The 21561-nt window shown below is 39.2% G+C and overlaps 1 protein-coding gene across 8 annotated transcripts in view; it reads right to left on the reverse strand.

Annotated features, from left to right (window-relative positions):
- LOC135312536 (ADP-ribose glycohydrolase MACROD2-like) overlaps positions 1-21561 on the reverse strand; it is a 914210-nt gene that overhangs the window by 802999 nt on the left and 89650 nt on the right. The window lies entirely within an intron of this gene.

The raw sequence follows: 21561 nt of genomic DNA on the forward strand, positions 1-21561 counted from the left end.
ACAGTTGGGGAATACAGCTACTTTAAAGCATATACTCAAACAGTATACAGGTATGCGTTCAATATACTGCCATTACAGTCAGGAATACTGCCCATTACTATCACAGTTTTCAGAAATTCCTTGATAAATCTGTAAGGTAACATGCTTCTTTCTGCCTTCCTACTGAACTATGAGCTATTTCATGTTTAAACCCCAAGCCACTCTTTGTTGCCATATTCCTCTGTTTCTTCAACTAAAAACCAAAGTGCTTTGTATGCCCTTTGGCCAGTCTTGTATGTGCCTTGATCCAACACTACATGTATCAAGCTTTTAAAAACTAAAAAAAAAAAAACTTCCACAAAAAACCCACAGGAGAAAATAAAATAACTACTTTTTCATACATGACTCAATTATGAAAAATATTGGTCTTATTGATAATTTCAGTTGGAAAAATTAGTTCAAAATAATGCCACACACCTGCAGGACACTGATAGGAAACCCACTCAGAAGCTACTACTCTTCAGGTCATAAGATTCCTCTTTTTCTTTGTTCAACTTGACAGTATCAAACTTCCAGGGTTTTTTTTTATTAATAATTATTTGGAAAACAAGTTTTCATAACTTTGAAGTGTGTCAATAGTGAAAGGGAGGAAAGGCATGGAGTTACAACCTTCTGCGATAGGATTTTTTTTTTTCCAACAGAAACAACTTAATATTTTGGACAGTATCTCAGACAAAAAGGAATATATGCTAAATGCAATTCAATTTTAAGATAATTTTAGCCATCCTTCGCCCGCCTGTTTCCCTAAGAGTGGTAAAGGTTGGAAGGCAACAAGGCAAAACAGTGACAAACACTGAGACTGATGGTTTCAGCAGTCAGCCTGCGAACAGTTCTCCTGCCAGGGTATCCATCGAACTGCACAGAACCAAAATTTCAAGTAACACACAGATATTTTCATCCTCATTATCCAGATGTGCCCAGGGAAGTTCCTCTCCAAACCTCCTATGGCATGGTACCATTTCCTCAGCCCCACCTTCAGAAATGCCTCCACTGCTCAGGAACTGCAGGAGTCCCACATGGAGGAGCAGCACTGTGCTTCCCTACCAACCTTACACAAATCACATGTTCTCCTTCCCATGGAGCACTGATTGGATCCACGATGCCAAAAGTGACAGAAAGGGGCATGTTATGCTAAACAACTGTGTGCTCAGCTCAGTGTAATGCGCTAAACAAGACTTTTGCTTTATTTTCCCATCAGATACAAATATAGGGAAGGGTGAGAAAGGCAAAACTGGGCACGTGGAGCCTTGTTACGTTCATGTGCAAAAGGCTTCCTAAGCAGTAAGCAGGAAAGGAAAACTAACACAGCTGGAGAATACGGACCTGTTTTTCATCTAAGCTAGCATATGGGGACCCATTGTATGAGATAGATTTAATGGCCGGATCACTGGCAAGAGATTACTAGTTCTTTGCCAACAGCTCTCCAATAACAAAATTAAGTAGGTTTTGCTGGATTTTCAAGCTATTTACATGAAAACATCTCTCCTAGTTGACTCCAAATTTTTGTCGTGGTGACGGTAAAATAGCACTCAATGAGTACTCTCCCATGCCTCTTCTGAAGTACCTCAGCTAGAGGTAGCCTGGTAATGGTACATACCATCTACTCTGTATCTTGGGTGATGCCATGCAAAGGTCATATGGGCTATAAAAAACTTGCCATGTGAGGACGAGATAATTGCATACAAATCTTAAGTACAAGAACTTTTCATGTGAAATTTATGGACTGTGAAGCAGCAATATGCAAATCCAAAGCAACTTCAACAAGTTGGCCCAGTTGTTCCTGGTTCACCTTCAGCAGAAAGAGAGTAAAAACCTGGACAAGTGATTCTGTCCTCTGCAGAGAACCAGGCCAGGTTTGCAGAGAGAGCTGGTGTCTCCCTGCCACAACTGCGGTCAATGGAAAAAATGGCACATCCCTGCATACAAGATCTTATTTAGGTTCTACAGCAACTTTTGTGCATCATGCGTAATATTAAGATTACTTTGGCAAGTGAAAGATTGATTTAAAACTAAACTCTGGGGTTTTTCTATATTTATGCAAATTTATATTCCACTCACACATCAAGCCCATCTCTTGAAGACTTTTCTACTTATTGTAGTGCTGCAGCTATATATATGCAATGCTCCCTAGCTCAATGCATAAATCCATTCTATTAGACAGTTATACACATAGGCAAACTGGATTACTATATTGAGCAGTTTACTCAACACGTTTATCAAAAGAACATTAATCCACATTAAATTTATCTCAATTTTCTAATTCCATGTTATTTCAGCCAACTGTTCAATATTTAATTGTGGAGCAAGGAGCAGATTTTTTTTGTTGTTGTTGCCTAAACCTATGTGCAGAGTTAATTTAATCAGTATCCTACATATTAAAATACTATGCCAGGTATCTTTTACATTCTTTATTACTATCCCTTTTTAAAAATTTATTTACATTGCTATCCTGACTTGCTCACAGTTCTGTTTTAACCTGAAAGCTGACTCCAAAAAAAAACCCCTGGTACTTTGGAAACCATATTAATTTTCTTTCATCTCGGTACCTTCCAGAACTAAATTTGCTTCATTTATAAGCTATTATTTCCTAGCTTTGTATAACAGCCTGAACCACAACAACTGTTGGGGTTTCTTGGTTTTTCTTCTCCTGGCTTTAACAGTACCAGTATCGAAGTATTATGGTCTTGGAACAGAGTTACCATTTCTTCTGCTAATGCACTAGCTAGCATGCAAGCTATATTGTGCCAATGTGTACATATTAAATGTACAGTAGCAAATGCAATAAAACAAGAGCAAAAGTAATAGAGCCTTATTTGCTATTAAAATCATTTACTGATGACATAATGCTCTAAGCACATATATAGACTTCTCTGCTAAGTAAGAGGATGCAATTTTGCATATTCACCTGCAACTAAAGTTGCATAAGATCTTCAAACGTGAACTGGCAGATGACATCTGCCTGGATTTATCCAAACCACATTTGTTTCAGATGGAACCATAATTCGCACAGATACTTCTGCTTTCAAAACAATATAACCTTGCCTCCAAATCCATATATTGTTTCAGCATCACCTTGGGACTGATCTTTGTTTAATTAACTGTTTCTTCACTGGCACCAGAAGAACAACACAAGCTTTGAGGCACAAGCCAGCATTGACCACCATTGAAAACTGGGGGGGGACACCACACACGACACAATGACACCATTGCTTTAAAATATATTTGTGGTTTGGTTGGGGGTTTTTTTGTTTGTTTGTTTGTTTGTTTTTTAATATGCATGTTTGATTTAAGTTTAATAGTTATTCCATCAAATTATTTCCTGCTCCTCTCCAAAAAAATCTAGATAAAAACATATGATGTACATGGATCTCAGTAAAACAGTGACAGCATCTAGCTCAAAACAAGCGTCGCCTGCATTTTACCAGCACTGGACATCAAGCAAGACATTCATTTTATAGTAGTCTTTAAATGCTGGCTGGGGAACATTCCTGCCCTAGGGGGAAACCAAAACACTTCAACAAAATGCATGTTTAAAGAAATAACCATCCTCTGGATTATCAGTGGTCTAAGGCAAAGGCATACAACACACATTTTGGAAACTGAGCAAGCGTCCATCATGCATGGGCATCGTAAATGCCCTGGCACGTGAAACCTGCAGGCCAGGACTTCAGAAGTGTATTACGCAACTTCAACTGCTTTTCAGAGCCCCTTTGTGTTGTCTTAGGATGAAAATGTTGTGGAGTCATGGTATAAAACCCCTCAATGCTACTAACAACAACACAAGCCGAAAATGCTTTTTGAAATCTGAAGCTGGACCTTCTAAGCTCAGCAAAACCACTTATAAATAAGTTTCAAGAATAGAAGCATCTTAATAGGGCTAATTAAATAATCTGACTTGTTCAAGCTGGTTGATAGTATTCATATAGGCTGATACTCTGTCCTGAACAGCCCTCTTAAGTAATCAAAAAACGGGAGCGGATCACAGCCAAGTGCTGGTGTGTGGTCCAGTCCCCTTGCTGCACGTAAGGAATACCTATCTACGGACACAGCCAGGGAAGGTTTAACTGCTCAAAACCAAGGGATTGCACCATGTTCTTTAATCATTAACTGTGGGTACATAATTTACAAAAGGATTAAAATTTACACACATATGCATAATTTAACTTTTTAATTTTTGCAAAATCTTTATAATATTATTTACATCAGAAATGCACATCCGATTTATGTAATACTGATTTCCTCCAGTGGTCTTAGTCCCTGATAAATGGCTCCTAGGCAACTGGCTTTCTATATGAAAACAGATGTTTTCTGGGGCCATGGGGATCGTTTGGTTTTTTTAAGTTTACGGTTTTTCTTGTCTTCTTTTTTTTAATTAAGAGGCATAAATAATTTCACTCCAAATCTTTCCTTTTCCACTGGATACAAAAGTGAATTGGTTGACAATTTTAAGGTAATGCCTTTCCCACATCAATACACATTTAAGGCAGGTGCTGACGGGGTAAAAGAGCTCCCCACAAACTTTCCTTTCCTGTCTCTCCTCACAATAATGCCTTCCAGGATTTGAAGTTGAACGTCTTGCTTTTATTGCAAGAATTGCACTAGGGTAACAACATCAGTTTTCACCACTGTCAGGTCCTATTCAAAATGTGGGACTTCCTAGTTTTGAGAAGCACATGTGCAGCTGTACGTATATGCGCAGTTATGGACTAGAAGCAGAGATCTTTCAGGCTGCGTAACAAACCGCACGCTGCGTCAAATCTAAGCCTTCATCCAACTTTGAGCCTGCTTTATTAACATCATTTCCTCAATTACTAAAACAAGCATTAGCAGCTCAAACAGAGTAAGAAAGTGTCCTCACCTTACACGTCATCTGAGGCTATTGCTCTGTTTGTATCAAGTGGAGTTAATTTGGCTTCCTTAAACTTAGATGTTTATTCAATGGTAAAGTAAGCAAATAAACTTTTTTTTAAAAGGTAAACCCTTCAGGCCAGGAATGGTGATGTTCTGACAAAGCAGAGGATTTTAGACATCACGTTATAACTCTTACTCCAGAAGTACATGCAAAACCCAAGCCTGTATAAATCCTATGCACTTTTTGATTGTGTGTATTATATGCCTATCCTCTATTTAAACTACATTAATCAGAAACAAAAGTTATTTGCATTGCACTCCTCTAACTGGAAATAAACTAGAAACTCAGTCTTTTCATTTTCTACACAGTTTGAACAATGACGCAAGAACATGGACAACTAGGGAATCTGGGAGTTTTTTGTTTGTTTACAGGGTTTTAATAATCTTCACAAGAGCTGCTGAAGATGCTTATTTTTGAAACCTGACAGAATACTGCCCATAAGGAACATGAGCTCATTAAAGACAGCCTATATATGGGGAAAGGGCTAACCCAGCAAGTAAACGTAATTTTAGGGCATTAGCTGATAACACAGAACCTCTGTGCCTAATGTCTTTAAATCAATTATTTTATGTTAAGAACTCTGTAATGGCATGTTACCTACTTCATCCATTAAAAGCCTTTTTATTTCTCCCCGATACAGAAATGACATACAGCATACTAAAAAAAAAATTAAGAAAAAAACTCACAATATTCCCAGATCTTGGAAGTTGTTTTGGTCACTGAAATTAGGCACTTCGGAGCCAAATGAAGCAAAAAGTCAGGTACAGGAGAGTACCACTGGGGGAGCTAAATTGCTGACCTCCTGCAATTTCCTCAGATCAATGAGAAAAGGCAGTGATGGCAGTTACGGCACTGCATGTAGGACATAAGCAGCTCAACCACAGCTATCTCAGACAGATCCCTCAGCTCTCCCAGTTACACGTATTCCTGCTTTTGACTACAAGAAAAATTTTTGTCAGTACCTTGAAGGGTCAAGAAGGTTGAGCACTGCCTCTACACTCTTCTCTCTCTTTCTCTCTTTTTTTTTTTTAATCTTATTGAGAGAGTTTGTTCAGTAAACATGACTAATTTGCATGTAAAAACCTCTTCATTGCTAATTGTACTTGTTGATAGACAGCGGAATGGTGCTAAAGTCTCCTTAAAGAGTTTTCAATTTGCAATTAAATCCAAGGTAGGCACATCACAAGATATTTATTCTGGAATTCTCCACTGTTACCTGAGCTTAAAAATACAAGACATTAAGGGAAAAAGAGGAAAAAAAAATATTCCTAGGAAGCTGCTCTCAATGCTGTCACTTTCTTCTGCCCTATATTTATATGGACAAAGTCTGAACAAACAAGGTCAATTAAAGAGAATTTGGGGGGAGAAATGCAACACCACAAAATAACGTTTCTACTACTGAAAAGTGACTCATACTGAAAATAACTACTCAATTTATCGTGACTTATCCATGTCAGTAAGTGCCCAGGTGTTTTTTATTATCTGCTGGCCTGGGTACCCAACAGATGACAGGGCTGCACTGGTCAGTGCTTTCCTTGGGTACCAAGAGAAGCACTAAGAGCCAAATGCACCCAAACAACAGTAATGGGGAGTGGTTTTGTCCAAAAGATTTTGTCCCAAACTCTGAAATCCATTACTATCCAATGCTATGCTTTGCAAAAAAACCAAACAACAAATGACATAGTTTTCAAGCACAGATGATTTGACATAATGCCCAGTTTTACCTGTTAAATACATTTTAAAGGTTTGCTCTATCTGAATTCATACCCAATGCTATCATGAGCACATTTCAGTTAAGCCCCCCCAATATTTTTCAATACATATTCTGCATAGAAGTAAACAGAAGTTTGTGCAGCACGGTTCATCAACATCTTCCCATTTTCCCTGTGTTATCAACTGACTTTAACGTTTGTCATTAAATATTAAAAGCACAAAATGTGGTTTGTCAATTTAGGTTTTAGGCTATTAGAGTTGGGAGAAGGGGGAAGAAAGGAGAGTACATTAGATGAAGATGCTAATCAGGAAAATAAGTGTGCTCCAATATGCTGCAGATAGATTCCTTGTTTTAACGATAAGGAAAAAAAACCAAACACTTTCACAAACCCAGCTATATTGATAAAAAGACCCATGAGGCTGCTCATGCAAGAGATTAATCTTGTTCCCAAAGCAACCGCATCACGTTGGGAAGGGAGGGGAAAGCAGTCTCTTTCTTTGATATTGATTTGAAGGTAATATTCTGCGTCCCATGAAGGAGCACCCCGCTGATATGGTTAAGTATAGGCTTGATTGTCTGAATATCCACTTTAAACTCCACGCTAGTGTTGCCGCAAAACTAGAGGGCAAGCAACCCAACATATAGTTCCAGAGACTTCAAACACCCACCCACCTACCCCCCAAAAAAAAAAAAATAATGAAAAAACAACCAACCCTGCCGAATCCTCAAAAAGCACCTATCAAAGTTATTTCAATCCAGTGATCCAGTACAAAGTCAAAGGATATAAGCTCTTCTAATCCCACGCTTTCAGCTCCTCCAGGCTCCGGCCGCCGTTGCCAGGGCCTGGCTGACACCTCCGCCAAAGAACAGGAGCCCTGCAGCTCAGCAGTGCCTCGCCACACAGCTCTTCAGCCATTTGTGACCTGACAACATTAGCTTTGGGTTTATACGCTGCAAAAACAATTTAGAGCCAAATAGCATGAACAGCACCCCATTCTGGTCCAGGAGGTTTTATTACAGTGAGTTTAGCTCTGGGGAAGCTGCTGTAATTAGCATATTTTTGACAGGTATTTTATTTTTCCTCCACAGAATACGTAACATTACTGAAAGCACTCACAGCCACATTAAATACTGCTGTTTTGTTAAAAATAAAAAATAAAAAAAATACCTATTGCTAATAAAGACTAACTTCATCCTTCAGTATAATCCCTCCAAATCAATCAAAACACATTCAGCAGGTTGAAAGGATACTAGTGAAGTATTAACAAAAGCCTGGTTTGGATTATGCCAAACTACTGCAGCAATTGGCTGATACAGAGATTTCAGTAGTAAAATGCTTTCAAGAGAAGCAAAATAAAACTAGCTTTTAAAAGTATTCCTTAATCTGTTTTGCTCACTAGTTCTAGCAAGATATTAGGTCAAATCCACACAACACCGACCTCTTTCTAAGGTTTGAAAGTCAATGTGTGAGTAAAACGCATAGTCTCTTGGAGTCATTCAGATAAATCTCTACAGCACTGCCATGAACTGGTGCTTCAAGACAGTAAACACAGATACATCCCAGTGCAGAAGCAGCTCATGTCTGCATATGCTGAGGTCCGTCACCACCAGCTGATGAACCTGCCTAGGATGTGGTCGGACCTTCACTGGACTGAAGCAGCATTCCTGAAGATAGGGAAATAACCACGCCAGGTGTTAATGGGTGTTGGAGACCTGCCAAGACATTTGTTCACAAGTCTCACAACCTGCTAACACGCCAGTATGGAGGAAGAAATGGGTTTTTATCCATGCCCAGAAGCAGCTCCAGCAGGTGCTGTTACCCGTGCTAGCTCTAGTCAATGGACAGCCATACCTACTGCTTCCTTTGCAAGCAAAAAATTAGGATTAACTTTCATCTGACGAACAAGCCAAGGCTCATGTTTTCTACTGCTTTTGCATTTGTATGAAGCTGACTCTGACATTCCACCCTGGGGCTTGATCAGATGAGAAAGAAAAAGTAGAGACTTTTAAAGACGCTGGCAAGCATCCAGTCTTTCAAAACGGCATTGCTAATCTTCACATCATCCAGCCTGCTCAGTAATCAAGATAGAAGAACTGTACAAGTGCAAATTAGTGTCACTATGTCCGGTAAACAAACAGGAGTAAGAAAGAGGATACAGAATAAGCATACCCAAAAGCAACATCACATTCATTCTCCGCAGTCAGATGAGGGATTACTGAAGTTTGCTTCACTCCACACACACAAAACAGCCAAACATGAAGATATCTCCATGACATCTACCATTTGGCTGAGCAGATTTGTGCTGTATTTAAAGGACCACAGGTGCAATGGCAGTGAGAACAAGAAGGCAAGGAGTGGCCCTCAGTTCTTCCAAGGATTTTTAGACACTGCCCAGATAGAAAACCCAACTCCTACAAGACTTCATTTTTTTCTTTTTTTTTTTTTTTAGGTCTGTTCACAAAAGAATTAGGAGGAACACCAAGGTTATTTTTGGGAATTATGCATCCAAATTACCTAATACATATAAGCAGCATAAATTTATGGCGTCTCATCCATTCCAGGCACATGATGGACATCTAAAGAGTCCCGTCACCAATGCCAAGACACCACACAGCAACCTGAAGCATCTCTCTCCTTTGAAAGAGGCCGGCAGCATTGTGAACCCGCAGATGAGCAACCTCAGCACAGAGAGCACGTGAAAAACATCTAGCATTTCCCTGAACCGCTGAAGCACAACAGGGAGGTGGCTGGTTGATACATGGGCACTAGGAAGTTGCCCAAGACCTTTAAACTCTAATTCTTCTGGGGGCTAACCCAGATTTGACTCTAATGGTAAAAGAATCGCTCGCTACTTAATACCTGTGGTACATCATTATAAGCTGATGATGCAGGTTCCTTGAACCCCACAAAGTGCTGGGGGGGGGTCTGTTGTTAAATTGTGAGATTTGAAGGAGTAATTACTTGACAGTAATTCTTAGCTCAACTGTAGCTGCAATAGAAGGAATGAGCACAATATGCCAGAGGAACATAAAATGTACTAATCAGATATGAACACAGCTATAAAATACTGAAATCCATGCAAGTACATAGCAGTTCATCTGTTTAACACTGCAAAATTTGTGATATTTACTCTTCCATTCAAGTATGCTCTTCAGATGACACTTACCCTGAACTCCCAAAAGCGTGTATTATGCACAGCCATAGTGCAAATGAGAAAATGAGGGCTCTAAATCCATCTATTCTCCATTTTCTTCAAAAGTATAACAATACTTTATTTTTCCCTTTAATTTAAATTTCATCAGTCATTGTCCTTTAAAATAAAGATACAAATGTATGGTCAGATATTTTTCTGTATCCAGCATCATCATTCTTGTGGTAAAATTAATAGCTTTTCCAAGCAATTTTTGCTAAGTCGCCAAAATCCAGAAGTAGACTGAGCATATTACAATACTAATACTAATTTATTAGGCTACTTTCAAATGCATTCAGCTTCCCCTTTTCTTTCTTTGTAGTATTATAGCACCCTTCAATAAAGCAAAATGGCAGACGTTCAACCCTTTGTTTACCAAGATAACTGTGGCTGAAAACAAAATGGAAGTGACAGCACTAGGTAGGGCTACCTCATCTTACCAGGAGCAACACCGTGATGGAGCGGTTGCTGCTGGAGGAAATTAAATAGTAGAAACTCTGGAGGATGGCATCACTGGGGTGCTCTGTAGTCCAGACACTCAAGACTGTAGGAGCTAGAGCCTTGGAGAGCCGCTGCCACCTACCTCCCTTCTATGAACCACTTGTGTACCTTCCCCACTACTTTGCTTTCTGGGCTATGCAGTATGTTTTCTTATACCCACCATCCATATGGAAACTTGGACGTGTTACACCAAGTCAAACATACTGCCACATTTATATCTCTATCAGCACTAATTCTGCTGCCTTTTAAGGCAGTGATAAAATTCATGTTGCTCTGTTGCAAGCCAAGGTTCATCACAGCTGAGCACTTCTGAACATACTGAGGGCTCACAAGACAAATAAAAGCTCTCAACTTTTACTTGCACATTGTCCTGTAAAATTCTCTCATTACAGGTACACCTATCTCAAAGCAACTTCATTTTTTTAAATTTTCCTAAAGCAGGTGCTTTCAAAGGCAAGCACCACAAGGTTTGGTCTTTGGGATTGCATTTTAAATTACAAAAGTTAAGAGGCTCTGATTAATCAAGCAATTCCCCCAGCCACCACCCCCACCCGAAGATCAACTGTTTCACAGATCTACCATTGGGAAGAAAAGAATAAATCCAGGCAATATTTTCTATTCCCCACTCCTACTCTAAGAAACGTGTGTGTCATTTACAACCACACTATAAAAGCTCATTAATACTATACGCTGACCTATTTAAAAAGGGTTATTGACTTAACACAATAGGAGACACTCTCATGGAAAGCAGGTGAAGAGAGAACGGCTCAAGATAAGCTGTCTCTGCACAAACACTGGCGCAAAGAATAAGGTCATTAAATGACAGTATTAAAAGTGGCCAACACTTTTCACATCCTTTCTGCTAATTTAAAAACTACTTTAAAGCTGCAGAATGAAGGCCCAGCAAACACCCCAGTACATTTTAAAAGGTAATTCTCTCTCAAAGGGCCGATAGCAGGCAGGGAATGGGAGAAAGGTTTATTTTAGTTGAGGTAATCTGACAGACTGGCACCTACTCAGAGGTGCCAGAAGAAGTCTGGCACATCCACGCAACCACCGAGAGCAGCAGTAAATCCTTAAGGAAGACAGGGCTGCCTATGCATTACAGTCACTTTTTAAATACTCCTCCTCTAGAAGCTTTGTTCCTTCTTTTCAAAAAAATTGTTTAAAGCAAGCTCCCCAATCAATGTGCTCTGAAAACAGTTACTTCCAACGCTTGACCTTGGGGTTTGCCAAGACTGGTTAATGTTCAAGGTGCTGTGCCCATGGGGATGCACCAAACGGGGTGAGAAATAACCTGCCTGCCAGCATAAGTCAGTTCCATATTTACATCCAATGCCTCCTCCTAAAACCATCCTTCAGCTTAAATGACTGTGTTTTGTTGTTTTTTTTTTCCCCCCTCCATATATGTATGGAGAGCAATCCTATCTCCTCTCAGGCTTTGCCTTTCTAGGCTGAAGCCAAGCTCTTCCAGGCCACTTGTAAAAAGGCTGGCCAATCCTTCCACTATCATCCTGAATACCTTTCCTTGACCTGTGGTGGTTTAAACTCATCTTCCTAAATACAAGCAGGACACCTTCATTCTTTGTTGCTCCCAAATGATGAGGCTGACCTTATTGCATAAATTAATATCATTGATCCGTAAGCACATGACATTCTCCTGAAACCAATTAATGGCAGAGGAAAGCAGTTCTTAAACAATCCAGTCCTTCCCCAGCCATGCCAATGTGTCTCAGCTTTGGAGTTGGCAAATTTATTTAGCATGCTTCTAATTCTTCTGTAAGGGCTGCTAACGAAAATATTAAATAAGGCATGATTTGATCCTTCAGGAACTCCAGCAATAACTTTGTATGTTCAGCAGAATGAAAAAAGTAACCTTGCAGTGATACAAGGTTATCAAGAACCACAGCGCGAATTACTTCAGCCTTTAAAGGTATTTTAACCACCTTAAAAACCCTTCTTGCAGGATACAGGATTACCATGATGCAATCAAATTATGGCCACTTATCTCAAGTATTTTGAGCTTTTGTGCCAGCTACCCACCCTGAATTAAAACAGAAACTGAAGTAAGACTGTTTGACACACACAGATGCAGGGAGACAAGCAACTACTTTTATTCAAACTAAACCGAAAAGAAGGCCATCACCATCTTCTAGTTCTCCCATGAGGTCCCTATCATCAACATGAAGATGCTTTATTAGCATCACAAAACAGCTTGCAAAGCACAGATCCCCTATGATACCACAATTAACTCATTTCCTATACTGAAATCTCTTATACAGTGAACAGCATATTAATTAATTCTTTTAATATATATTCCTCCAATAGCTTAAACCTTAATTAAAAGTGCCTGATAGCATCTTCTTATCTAGTTACAGATGCATTTTTTTAAATTTGAGTGGATGATATAGCACCCACATTAAAAGGGATACATATTTCATTTTACATTTTTTTCAGTTCAGCATAACACTAAGAAAATTAATTCAGTCTGCATTTGCACTCACAGATTCTGTCTCCTGTTTCTCTAATAACTATTTTAGCTTTGTTTCAAAAGCAGATTTTACAAAACTGTTTCAGATTTTGCCCTGGGCACGTGTCTCATCACCAAAGATTTGCTTACGCTTAATCTTGTATTTCATTAGTTATTACTTAATTAGAACCCTATTTGAAAGATGATGAATAAAAATGGACCGTTTCATTATCATGAGACATGAAAGAGGCAAAATTTCTTTGTAATCCAAGCTGCTCCTCAGCAAGTTTTTATCATGTCTATCATACAGACATCATACATGACTCTACCTTCTATCTATGTTTCAGCTCTTCATCTCCCGATGCAGCTCTTTAGTCAGCACATCTGCCACTACTCGTACATTCATCTTCACATAGCTTTCCTGGCTTTGGGGAACACCACAGTCCTACTGTTGAGAGACAGGTTCATGCAGTCCACAACACCACCACTAGACATTTCCCAGGCCCCACCTCCTCCTTCATCTGACATTTTACCCAAAAGACAAGCATAGCAACCACAGGAAGAGCTACAGCAATATCTTTCAGTCACACAGAGTACGCACAGGAGGCCTTTTTAAACCATCAAAGTCTCTTACAGCTCTAAAGCAAGCAGGGCTTCTCCAGTACTACCACTACTCTTAAATACGGACAAAAAAAATTAAAAAGGTTTATCTTGACTCACTCTTCTTAATTGCAGCCTTTTGTCTTTATAGCTACCCAACTAAAGAAACAGATAGGTTTATAATGCAAGCACAAAAAACCCCAGGTTTACTTATTATATGCACAACTAAATACAGAATCATTCCAGTGCTTCCCCCACCGTCCTTGCTCTGGAACCATTTATGCACAAACGCCAAATTACATTCTGTTTTCAGGCTTGGGCATCTGAATATAATTTCGGCTTCCAGATAAATAACAAAGTGTGCTCAAACCCAGCAATTTACTTGAGAAGCATTCACAAATTTCAGTTGTGTCTGAAACGACTGTCTGAAAGGCTTATTCATGATTTACAAACTAAAGCATTACTGCTCTATATTATGCAGATAGCCAAATTCTAGCACTGTAACTGAAGCAATGAGCTTGTTATCCTGTCAGTCTTGCAAGCAGACAGACCCCCTTCTTAGCACATCATTTTCAAAAGCGCCCGTGTGTTGCCTTAACTGTACTAGTTTTGATACTAATGAAGGATTTACCATCAACTTAAATGAGTTTCACCCAACTAGTACTTCTGAAAAGCCAAACGTTTATCTCTAACTTGGCATGTGAACAGTATCGTCATACTTAATATAAATGCTTTTATGGGAATTTTTATTAACAAATACAACATATCCAATGAAACCAAGCAATAGAAAAATAAGATACCAGATATCAGTACCGTCATTTAGAAAGCATCACACAATGCATTCTCAAAATGCAACAAATAGCCTCGTTCGGGTGTTCAACAGTTAGCTTTGGTTAGATAAGTTACATAGCTAAACAGTTGTATGTGAAAAATAAGACTAAGTGTAACTGTCTTAAATTCAGATCAGGTACATCCCAACAGTCATCCTTTACGGAGAACATATGCATATGGTGTGTGTGGGTGGACACGAAGGGATAAGGGTTACCTTGTTGCATCTCCATAACACAGGCCAGGGTGGAGGGTTCCAAGGAGGCTGGTTGCTTGCCATATACATCAGTGCATAAATCAGTATATCCGTATCAGCAACTCAAGTCCCACGGATCCCATTAAATCCTACAAAGTTACCTCATCCCTGCACCACTCAAGAAGGCATCTTCAGACAGATGCTGCCTCCCACCCACTCCTGTTCAGGTAACTGCCTTGCAGACAGCGGGTGACAGGAGGACAGGCTGTGCCAGGGCACGTCGACTGGCTCACCATGACACCTGGTGTGCTGGGGCATGAGAGATACCCACCTCCCATAGAGTGGATAGCACTGAACAGTAAGTCTGACACTTGCTCCATTTAAAAAACGGCCCTAAAAATACAGTACAGGTGTGCCTTCTGCAACAGGCAATGAGATTACAGACATACCATGTCACTAGGGTCAAGGACATGGTCCTAATTGCTCTGCTGCAACAGCACAGAGTTCCTGGCCTGTCTGGAGAGCAAGGCATAAATAAATCCAAGAATACTTTTGCAAGCAAACAGGATTCTGAAAGCAGGAACACATCTGAACACCCCGCCCATCCTATTTCATCCCGGAGCAGTTAGCATTACATTTGGTTATATTCCATCCTCTTTTCCTCATTTAAATTGATTACATTTACTAGGAAGTACTAGTTTTAATATATTTCTCCTTTAATCTTTCCCACTGCATTATGCTACTTTCTTTACAACTTGTATTACAGACAAGCTTCCAACATCCACACACTTTTGTTCAGAACAGGTTTCAAACATATCTGTCATGTCAAATCAAAACAGGAAACAGCTATGCTCTAGTGCCTTGGGATACTAAAACATTCACAGTGTTTGCATGCTACAGCTGAAAACAACATACTGATGAAGCATCAAGCAGTCTCTATCAGCAGACGGGGAGCAGAAATAAGGCTTGGACACAAAGCAAGGAACTGGGATGGAACTTGAGAGGAAACAGAAGTGGCTTATCATTTTTCACAGCTATAAATTAGATATTGATCTATATAACTTGGTTTCGGGTTTGCTTTAAAAGTGGCTAACAGCGTTTGCACAGCTTGCAGGCTTATACACATTATACATGAGCAAAGTAGTCGCCACCACCACCATTATATCACGATGACAACAGAGGCCCCATCAGAAATGATGCTTTTTTTAAAAAAAAAGATATATTTGCATGCATTTTGTTTTTTGAAATATCAACACATGCAGAGCTCTGGCCTGCAATCTAAACAACACCAGGGGAACGGTTCCTCTGAAAATGCATTGATACTGCTCAAGTCAAACATTTTCTGCTGATGGGTTTTATGTTCACGTAAAGCTGAGCCAAGTGAGCTCAAAACAATGTAGCAATTCCATCATTTACCATTTTACAGTAAAATACAGCTTTTTACTTGTTTCTAATTATATGCTCAGACTGCACAACAGACTTATCTATTCCCAGTACCCTATAATTGACAATGCTGTTATAATATTTAGTGAAGTATTTCCAAACCTTTGAAAAAAAAATACAGAACAGGAACAGCAAGCACAGAGCAAGAGGATGCTGACAATGCTTCCACAAACACTTGAGCCAACTGTACTTACACACCAGCATAAATCAAACAGGCACAATCCAATTTAAATATGAGCCCTGCAAGGCTTTTTTCATTACTGCATTGTTTAGGCTTTTGTCATCTTTTGACTAATTTTATTACATAAATTTTATTACATAATGCTGAGAGATTTACTATATTACATTACAGCTCAGCTAATCATAACAGAATTTAAAAAGTTAAATTTTGTTTCTCTCTTTTAGAAGCCTGAGAGTATATTACATCTTGCTGGTTTTCCATCATTGCATTTTTCTCAAATTCCTCTTTTGTTCCCTCTTCCCACTTTACATTATGAGCTACATCTCCCATGTACTATGGCTATTTTAAAAAGCATACTAATAATGCTTTCATTCTTGTGTACACTGCCTCTCAAAAAAATCATACAGTTTTAAATTTTTTAACTGCTTCTCTCTTTTGCCCCAACCCATTTTTTTTCAGGGTCTCTCATCAAGCAGTAATAGCTCAGCAGTTCAGCACTGACCCCATGGAAAAAAGATACAGGGTCACTGCCTTCATATTTCCCTTACTCGAACCAGCACAAATAATTCCACTTGAATTGGTGAGATACGTTTATGGCCCATTTTCAAGGATGGGAGCATAATTCTGGTGAGCTATTACCCACTTTTTGTCTTTTTTTATTGTCTTCCTTAAACAGCTGCTACTGGAGACTGCCAGAGGCAGGATGATGCTCTGCCCCAAGACTGCTGTGCTTGGGAATGAATCACCATGTACCCATTGCCAAGAGAGGAGCAGCACAAGGAATAAACCTGCTGTTGAACATTACATACACATTTATCTCCATTTCACCATTTAACTTGTTTTTCTTAGTTTTATTCAGGAGTGTTTCATTCATATTCTGTAGTTCCTCAGCAGCAATACACAACAGGGCCCAGCTAGGGTCCAGAAAATTGTCCAGAGCAAAGCAAAGGCTCCCGTGCCCATATAACCAGACTTGAGTCTTGCTTAGAAATTCAAGTCCGGTGTCCTATATATTAACGTAAATAGAGGTTTTGCCCAGAAGACTGCATAACATGCAGCACATGAGAAGTACAGAATAAAGCAGAACAACAGGAAGACAACCATCATTGTACATGTTGCACATAAAGCTTGATGCACACAAAAAAGCCCTAGAAGCCAAGTTAGTGATAAAAACACCTTCTGCAACACACAGCAGATGATATACCTTGTATTAAGGATTCTCTAGCCTTTTTATTTGCAACTCATTTTATTAAAAAGGACTGCTCAGGGGGGCTGGTGGTTCCAGACTAATTACTTCCAGATTGTGTCAGATTTTCCCACATACAGAAACAAGTGGAACACTGATTTTGATCAGATCAAGGCGTTTCCACCAGCTGCTTCACAATCACTTAAAGAAACTCTTCTGGATGCAATTATGACTTTACTGCAAAGGTTTTGGTATTTTTTTAAACACTGGACCGCAGAAATCATGTCCCTTATTCAACTCCCACTGAAGTAAAAAAGGTGTTTTCCATAGACTTTGATGGCTTTTGTATAAGGTCCCATAAAAAGATGAAAAATAAGAACTCTTTGTCTACCCAGGAAAGAGGTACATCTCTTATCCTTAGAGGCTGCTCATCAAAGAGCCCTGAAGTTGCACAGGATTGCTGTACACAAAGTCCAATATATGGCCATATCGGCAGGTATATTTATACAAAACAGGATTTTCACCCGCACTGTTTTCTAGGTGGCATATTACAATGTACCAGTCATAGTTCAAAATAAAATATATTTATAAAATGCACACCTCCAAGACTAAGGACTTGGATTCAGAAAGCCTAGGCTCTTCTCAGTGAGGTAGCAAGTTGTCAATTAAAAAAGATTAGCCTTTAAATTAGAAAAAATACAAACTATTTTCATTCATGGATTTTCTTTTAATTTCCCTACGACTAAGAGCAAACCATTATCTGAGTAGGCTTTACTTTTATAATTTCAATTTGTCACAAAGCATAGTAGGACACATTCATACATATTTTATATCCAGTTGATGTAGTTAAAGGCAAAACTGTTCAAATGCCCCTGGGGCAGGGGTATCCATTAAGCCCTTTTCCCAAGGTGAGAGGTACAGCTGCCTTGCAGAAGGTTTTTAGCACGGTCCTCTTCAGGAGATACTAATCCCAAGAGGTACTTTCAAAGAAAATACTCATTTGCCTGAAAGACCTCTACAGAAACCTCGCTTCTGAATTCAGATGCAAGTTGTGCCATTTGTGGTAAAGGTGTCTTGGCACCAGCCAACCTAATAAGCTCTTTAACCGAGAGAGCATGGCTTGTAACTCACGTGCGTAACAACCACAGATGCGTATTAAGAAAACATATTTCTTCTTTTCTCAAGCATCTACAACCAACAAAATCATCAAGGAAGTGAGAAGGTTGTAGTTTTACAGTAGTTGCTAGCTATTGGTGTCAATAATCTACAGACTTCATAGCTTTGCTTTTGCCCAGAAACATCTGAAGCTCTTTTCGTTTTTCTATATAGCCATGATTATAGGAAAACAGCTGCCTCAATGAACCATATAAAGTGTACTGGACAAAGAGGCTGGGGATTGGCTTTGTTCTGCATACTAAGAAGTTTCTCTGATGTGATGTTTCATCCTTCACACACACTCCATCTCTGAAGTAAACACACATTTCACCTGCTAAAGGCACTTATAACAAAATACATAACACTGTATTTTACCTTTTATTAGAACTGTGTTGGCAGTGTTGATTTTAACTTTGTTATGTTATAAACATGAAGACTGAGTAGGTTAAAACAAATATTCTTAGCAAAGCAGTTGTTCTTTGAAGTTTAAAAATCAGCAAGTGGGAGAAGATTGCCCAAGCAGCCTTTGAATAAAACTAGAATCCAGCCCCATTCTTTCATTAATGATGGACCGATTCTCAACATATTATGCTGAAATACAAACTGCTGGCATTCTTCTCTGGCATGCCAGCAATGACGTGGCTGTGTCATTCTGGATATGATGACTGATGTTTCGTATAAACTAGCTGAAAAAGGAAAGCAAAAAACAGTATGAAGGAAAAAAACAAGCTCAGTGAAACATTTCAAGAGCACAGATGTAGCTGAGAATGTAATGAACTCCACAACCGACATCAAGTGCATGGTAGTAAAGGCATAATATATAAAGTATTACATAGGAATCTGTAAAACCTGTCTACTTACATATTTTTAAGTTTCTGTAATTTTCATGTAATTCTGTAATGTGAAATTAAAGTATTCCAGCAAACTAAAGTTGCAACACTGAATAGTCCTATACATAATTGTTCACTTTTACATGGTTTATTCAAATCAGGCCATAGTTAGCAGTACCTGAAAGTTATCAGACTACAGGGAATTAGATGATGGTTTTATTCCTTGATAACAATTAACATCTTCCTTTTCACTCTATAAACCTGAAGACTGGTACCTGCAAGCCTCTCCTCCCAACTCTGTGAGAAATAAAAAGCACTTTTTGCATACTGTAAAATTTAGCTAGAGCCTAGAACTAGATGTGTAACATCAGGGGAAAGACCAGTTGGACTTGCATGGACTGCAGTGCAGGCCAGGATGAGACCAGGGAAGGAAAAGATGGGCTTTATTTCTAAGTTCATATAACCTGCTGTAAGATTAACCTAAAACAAAGCTTCACTCAACACTGCCAGCAATTTTTCAACCATCTTCAAAAATCATTTATAGGACATGCCTTTATGTAGAGAACCCAAGCTTATTGTTTATTCTGTAAATACTTGTGCAGAGATTAGAATGTATTAAAGTGGAATTTTTTTTCTGAGAGTTGCTAAGAATACATAGGTACTTATAGCACTAAGGAAGTTACTATAAGTATTTCCTACAAAATATTTGTGGTGGATTTTTTTTCAGTGAACAAAAGACAGCATCACACAAATACAACAATGTTGCATGTGCAAATACTGCAGGAAAATTTGTCAGAAAGCAAATGTTTTAAAATGTAACAAGTGAATCAAATGTCATTAAAACAACAGATTTTAAGCAGTGGACGTAAGAAAATGCAAAATTGTTCAATAACCAAGGAAAGCATTGGTGTAAAGAAAGCCTTAATGCATGCAAGCCACAACAGGTTTTTATTTGCTTTTTTCACTGCTGCTAGTATAACAACAATGTTGATGTTATATTGTATCATCTTTTCACCTGTATATCATATCTGAAAAAAACCACAAGAAACTGCAGAGGAGGAAACAGAGTTCCACCAAAATGAGGTTTACCTCTGGTTTAATGAAAAACAGCCTATCACTCCAAGTTGAAGTGATTTGTCCCAAGTGGCACAAGTTAGAAGCAGTTGTAATCCAAGTCCTTCGACTCCTTGTCTCCTAACTTACTCTGCCAGATCACTTCCGTGCTTGCTTCTGTACATAGCAAGCCACATGTTACAGCACAAGTTAGCTCTGCTCTACTGTCAGCCATCTGACTTCAGTCCATTCCTCCATGTAACTAAATGACCACAGCTTTCATATTTCAGGTGAGGAGCAGGAAATCAATGCACACTGAGAAGGGTGCAGAAAATCCTTTGGCCTCACTATGTTCAACTCAAACTGAGAATCCTTTCACAGCTGTTTCAAATATTCAAGTCTCTGGTTTTCTCCCAAGCATCGCTGTAACCAGAGTACCACAAAAGCTTCAGCAGAATAGAAATCAACTCATCCCAAATGCCTGTAGGAAATGCACTGACGATATCATGCAAATACCACCCCTTTCCCACCCAAATCTTCACCCAACAGTTTCACTGCACTTGTCCACAAAGCACACACATTTTGCTAAGACCCAGTCATTTTAGTTTTAGTGGTTATCCATAACAGACCAAATTCTCTTGTGTTTTTCTCCAGAGGAGCAGCTCCAGTTACCACTAAGAATTACTGAAGGGAGAAAGCGAGCAGAACTTGCCCATTTCCTTAGCTGGCTAGACTGAAAATCTGTCCAAATGAGAAAACAAAAAAAAAAAAAAAAAGAAAGCACCTACTAATGCACTGAAAATTATAGCTCTATTGCAGGGAGCGCTGAAAGCCCCCCAGCTAAAGACTGCAAAAAATCCTTTAGAGAATAGTACTTGGGGTTTGGTTTTTGCTGTTTACTTTTCATCACTATGGGGAAGGCCTTTACTCATAGGGGTGGAGGGTTTTGTGGGTTTTTTTGTTGGGGTTTTATTGTTGGTGGTGGGGGGGTTTTTTTGGTTGTTTGTTTGTGTCATGGTTTTAGCTGGGATAGAGTTAACTTTCTTCACTCTAGCTGGTATAGTGCTGTGCTTTGAAATTAGCATGGAAAAAAAACCCGTTGAGATAACACACAGCTGTTTAGGCTGTTGCTGGGTAGCGCTTATACTAGTCAAGGACATGTCTAGCTTCCCATGCTCTGCTGGGTGCACAAGAAGCCGGGAGGGGAGGGGGCACAGCTAAGAGAGCGGATTCAAACTGACCAAAGGGATATTCCATATCAT

Source organism: Phalacrocorax carbo, chromosome 3, assembly GCF_963921805.1.
Source record: "Phalacrocorax carbo chromosome 3, bPhaCar2.1, whole genome shotgun sequence".
Classification (NCBI taxonomy): Eukaryota; Metazoa; Chordata; class Aves; order Suliformes; family Phalacrocoracidae; genus Phalacrocorax; species Phalacrocorax carbo.